General features: G+C 47.1%; 1 protein-coding gene across 3 annotated transcripts in view; it reads right to left on the reverse strand.

Annotated features, from left to right (window-relative positions):
- UBE3A (ubiquitin protein ligase E3A) overlaps positions 1 to 4,548 on the reverse strand; it is a 96,760-nt gene extending 92,212 nt beyond the window's left edge. Inside the window, exon 1 of one of the 3 annotated variants that reach the window (XM_032260046.1) lies at positions 3,673 to 4,548. The gene's annotated coding sequence lies outside the window, so the exon portion shown is untranslated. The remainder of the gene's footprint in view (positions 1 to 3,672) is intronic. The other 2 variants (XM_032260049.1, XM_032260048.1) reach the window with 2 other exon arrangements.
- Positions 4,549 to 5,609: the final 1,061 nt, after the last annotated feature.

Raw genomic sequence — 5,609 nt, forward strand, 5'->3', positions numbered from 1 at the left:
GGGGGGTTGCGTGAGTGAAAATAAAAGACCCGACTTTTCTCCCGGGTGAAAGAACAAAGATCCCTCCAAAAAAAAAAAAAAAAAAAAAAAAATCATTTTAAAGCTTTGAACTCCAATTTCCTCACATATAAAATGACTGGAGTAGCTGATCTCATGGACAATCCTACTCAGGTAACATGTATCAACTGATTGCCGGAAGACAGAATGATAATCATGCCCCCAAAATTAGAGTATTCGCAGACAACTGCCAGAGCAAAAATTTTAAATTTTAGATACATACATACACACACAAAAACAAATACTAACACTCTACATGCCAGATATGGGGGTGGTGGGCTGTGACCAAGACATGATGTAATGCATGTGCCAGAGGGTTGTACTTTTAAAAAGGAGTAGAAGAGTAAGTCTTTAGAGTAGCAGCTGCTGGGTAGGAGGTATTTAGTCCATAGAACTGCTCTTAGATTGGAAGGGCATGGGAGAATACAGTTCCATTATGTGATAGGGTTACACACAGACACACACACACACGTGAGAAAAATCACTCAACTGTAAGCATTCAAAAGACAGACATCTTTCTTCTCTTTGTGGCTCCTGTACCTAGCTCAGTTCATAGAAGCCACAATAAGTACCCAATAAATATTAGTTGATCATTTACTGATTTACCATTAACTAATTCATGCCTGCTCTAGTGCTGTGGTCTGAGTGTGTACCCTAAAGTTCATGCTGAAAGCCTAACCCCCCAGGTGATAGTATAAAGAGGTGGGGCCTTTGGGAGGCTTTGCCCTCATGAATGGAATTAATGCCTCTATAAAAGAGTCCCTAGAGAACCCCCCCTCTACATGAAGTTATGGTGAAAAGACAGCTGTCTATGAACAAGGGAGAGAGCCCTCACAAAGATGTCAAATTTGTTGGCACCTTGATCTTGAACTTCTCAGCCTCCAGAACGTGAGAAATAAACTTCTGTTGTTTATAAGCCACCCTGTCTGCAGTATTTTGTAATAGCAGTAAGAACAGACTAAAACATCTGGTAACATTCTCTGGTAAATACTAGGAATTCCTGGCCTTAAAGAGTGAGTTCATAGCTAATGAGAAAAGAAAGAAACAATATAAAGGATAACATGCTGTAGTCCACTATATACAACGGGCTTCCAGACCATTCAGAAAAACTGGATGAAAGATTTCTAAGGTACTACGTACTGAGTGCCTACGTGTAAGGCGTTTTACATACTTAAAGCCTCACAACTCTCGGGTAGTTTCACCAACCCATTTTACAGATGACAAAACTGTGGCTTACCAAGATTAAGGGGCAGAATTAAAAGAAGGGTCTAATTTCAAAGATGTTACCACTATACACACCATAATGTCTTGTTATTACATTTTCTCTTCACACTTGGCAGTGAGGGGAAAGTTCAAAACCAGTCAAAAAAGTTTTGTCCTGAACCAACATGAAATGAGCACCTAAAACTTTACCCAGTAAAGTCTTGAGAAGTGAAAGATCACTTCTAAAAATTTGTCTTCAACCTGATCTAAAAATCAAAAAACTAATTTTCTTTCAGCAGCTGCATATGTACTTAATGTAATGTTTCTACATCTAGACCTATACAAGTATAGGTCTAAACAAAACATGCGCAACATGATTGGAGAACATAACTAGCAGTCATTTAAGAAAACAGACATTTGGAAACATTTCAAGTGCATGGGATGAAAAATTTAGCTATGACCTACACATCTGGATCATTCCACTAACAGTATATTATCACAGTTTACACAGTAAATTATCACAGTAAATTTTTTTTGAGGCGAGAAGGAGATTGAAATAGAAATGATTTAAAGTTTAAGAAATACAACTAATTATGAAGATACTGTAGGTACCCAATAAATCCTGTTAAATGGACTGGACAAGTGGAATGAGAACATGTTTTCCCACACCTCTGACTAGTACTTACCTTTCTTAGAAAGCCATTTTTTCAGCCATGAAAAAAGGGGCAGAATTTAGTACAGATAAAATAGAAGAGGCTTATAAATCCTCTGAAAGGAAATCAACACACAGTATTTTGTGTCTCTGTATAAAGTTAAGCTCCTCAGGGACAGGGGCAATGTCCAGAGGATGGTGGGCATACTACTTAGCAAACTAATACAGGTTAATAAATATTGACACAATAAAACTGTCACAGTTTACACTCTAATTTTGTAAATAAAGATGAGTTAATTCCTACTGTGCTCTTGTGTTTCTCCTGTGTATATTACAAATACATTAAGATTGCAAATTATTTCTTGAAGCTATTTCCTTTTTTATTTTGTGGTCAAGCTTATCAGTGTTTCTTAAAGGGCTTCTGGTCATCCTTAGGGCTTATCAGTAGCATCATTAATATTGTATTCATTTCACTAATGTGGTAAGTAACTTAGATTTAAAAGCAGGATCTAATTTCAAAGCTATTTCCACTATACATACCAAGACAAAACTTTCTTATCTCTCTTAAATTCTAAATTTTACGTGATTTACCAAATTAACTCTTAAGTAAGAGTACTTGTTGGTCAGAAATGCGAGACAAACATTTATCCCACTTGTCCAATTTATTCAACAAGACCTCTGTGTCTCTGGTATGTAACTTTCAACAGTTGTATTTCTTAACCTTTGGGTTGTCTCCCAAAAAAATCTGTAATAATTTGCTGCTTCTCTCAATATTGCAGGCAGTGAAGCGATCCAAAATTATGGGTCATATCCATATTCCTTCATGACTGGAGCTAACTGCACTGTAAAAGGCTATTAGTTTACATTTTCAACAGCACCCTAGCCACGTAATAAATATAATCTCAAACAGATTTTGTACTGTTAATAATTTAGCAAACTCATAAAAGTCATTAAAAAAATGTAGACGCTAGATTCTCTTTCAAGGATGCCAAACTTCACCAGTGTATGTATTAAAATTATTTTAAAATTTTTACGGACTAAGGCATTTGGTACATTCAACTCTGCCTTTATCAACAAAAGCCTTTACCACCAAGATGAGGAAAGCATCCTTTTCCTTTTATACACTAAAACGGGAAAGAAAAAGGCCAACTGCTTGCATGCAGGTCTGCATTTAACACAGCCGTCTCTGGCAAAACCAATAACTCACGTTCAACTTCAGAAATCCTGGTAGCCGGCTACACATGAGTAATCTGTGAACACAACCCTTGGGCTTGACACACCACTTCATCCGCCCTCCCTCCCCATCAATCCACCCCCAAAGCCCCAACCCAGCACACGGCTAAATATGTCTTCCCCAAGAGAGCCCAAAACCTCGACAACGCCGAGAAAGAAGGAAAAGGCCTGCCCTTCCCCGCCTGGGGCCCCGGCTGGCTCGACGAGGCTGGCTCCGAGGAGGCCCAAATCTCGACGCCGTGCACGTCCCGCCCCGCCCCGGGCCCCCTCGCGTCCCCTCCGGCGACAAAACCCTCCCGCCGGCGTTCAGCCACGACTGACAGTTACGGCTGCAGCAGCCGCGGTCACCAGGGGCCTACTCCTGGCACCAGCGCCTCCGGACCACGCGCCCCCAAACACTCGCCTCGGCGGCGGGGGGGCGGGGAACGGGGGTGCCGAGCTCGCCACCGAGGGCCCGGAAGGCCGGCCGGGCGACCGAGGACGGGGGAAAGGCAGCGCCGCCTGGCGCAGGCCGCGGCAACACTGACCTGTCGTCGCCCCCGCGCCTGGGCTGCGGCGGCCGCCTCGCTGGTCGTCGTCGCCCTCGTCCGCCGCCTCCGCCCGCCACCGCCTCGTTCCCTCTCGCTGCCGCCACCGCCGGGGCTCATGCGGGACCCGCGCTTCCTTCTTCGGAAACCAAGGCCGGGAAAGGGGGCGCCGGAGCCGCCAAAATCCCGGCGTTCGTCGCCAGCCGCCGCTGCCTGTCCACGCCGGGGGTCTGCGGGGCCCGCCTGGCAGGGGCTACAGGCCGCGAGCTATTCCGAGGAGGAGCCGAGGGAGGCGCCGCCGCCCGCAGCTGAGCGCGCCGGGTCGGCAGAGGTGAAGCGTAAGTAGGCGGCGGATGGCGGGCGCCCGGGCTGGCGGATGGCTACGCGGCGGCGGGGTGCGCGAGCGAGCGAAGGGTGATGTGTCGGGACCCGGCGAAGGGAAAAGGCCCTGTCGTCTCCTGTAGTCACCCCGAGCCCAGCGCCACCATCTTGGGAGAAACACGGATCTCGCGGCCGCGGCGCAAGACGGGAGGACTGGCTGGGCGGGCCGAGTATCCCGGCAGGCAGCGCGCGCGCCCGGCCGGGCGAGGGCTCCAGGCCGGGACGCGGGGACGTGGGGCGGGGCCAAGACGCGCGGGAGGGCGCCGCGCTCCGCCCCTCCCTCCCTCGCCTGCCCCGCCCCCCTCCCGCTTGCCGTCGCCGGCGGCGCACGGGCCATCGGGAAGGGGAGGCGGCCCGCGGCCCCTCGGAGTCCCACCAGGTTCCGTCGCCATCTTGCGACTGGACAGAAAGGGTGAACCCTCCTTGTCGTTCCTGCTGTCCGTGACCCGAAAGAATAAACCTGGTGCATCCGGAACCCCCCTGGAGCCCCCCAGGCGGGTTGCAGAGCCCTTTGGTGTGCCCAGCCGAGGAACGCCTCAGACCGCTGGGAGACGCGTGGTTCCGAAAGTCAGCAGAAAACGCAGGAACAGCCCCCAGCCCCGAGGCGGGGCAGGAGCCTGCGGTTCCCAGCTTTCCGACCCCAGCCCCTTTCCACCCGGAGCTGCCTGTGTAGACGTTGCAGGAGCGGCCCGAGAGTGCAGGCGAGATTTTAGGGGACCAAGGTCATCTGCTTAGGCCTCTTGCCAACACAGGATGTGTCCCTAGTTTACCTGAGACGAAGGTAAAGTCCCGTCTCCTGCAGTTTGACGTTCAGTAGGTCGTCGGTTCAGAGAAGTTCCTCCTTGGTTAACCCCAACTGGATAGAGGCCAACTTTGATGAACATGACAGCCGAACCTTGTTAAAGCCATTACAGTTAAACCCATTTAAAGTCATATTTATGGGACTTTAGGTCACCATTTTATTTTAAAAGTTTTTTTTTTTTTTTTTTTTTTTTTTTTTAACCATACATATACACACACACACACACATACACACATATATACATATATATAGCTTTACAACATTTGGTTGCAAAGCCGTAAGAGTATCACTAACAATTCCTAGTGTTATGACTTGCAGCTTTGCTAAGCCCTTGAACTACTGTATGAGTCCCCACGTCTAGTATTCAGATTTTTTAATATCAACAGTCATACATAGTGGTGTATCTTTTTTAAATTTTTATTTTTAAACTTACACATGGAGCCTCACTATGTTAGGCCCAGGCTGGTCTCAAATTCCTGGCCTCAAGTGATTCTCCCACCTCGGCCTCCCAAAGTGCTGGGACTACAGGCATGAGACACAGCGCTAGGCCAGCAGTATGTTTTTTTAACTGTCAGTGTCAGAGCATCTTTTTTATATAGCCAAGTGCGTCCGCCTCACAACTATATCCAACTATTGAAAACCAACAATAGGCTAGAAGAATTTGTTACTCTAGGACAACTGATGATAAATGACAGCATGAAGCCATATTCAATTTTAAGATGTTTTAACTCAGGTCTTTATTCAGTTTTCCTCT

The sequence above is a fragment of the Sapajus apella genome, unplaced genomic scaffold, assembly GCF_009761245.1.
Source record: "Sapajus apella isolate SASKATOON/1434 unplaced genomic scaffold, GSC_monkey_1.0 scaffold113, whole genome shotgun sequence".
Taxonomy (NCBI): domain Eukaryota; kingdom Metazoa; phylum Chordata; class Mammalia; order Primates; family Cebidae; genus Sapajus; species Sapajus apella.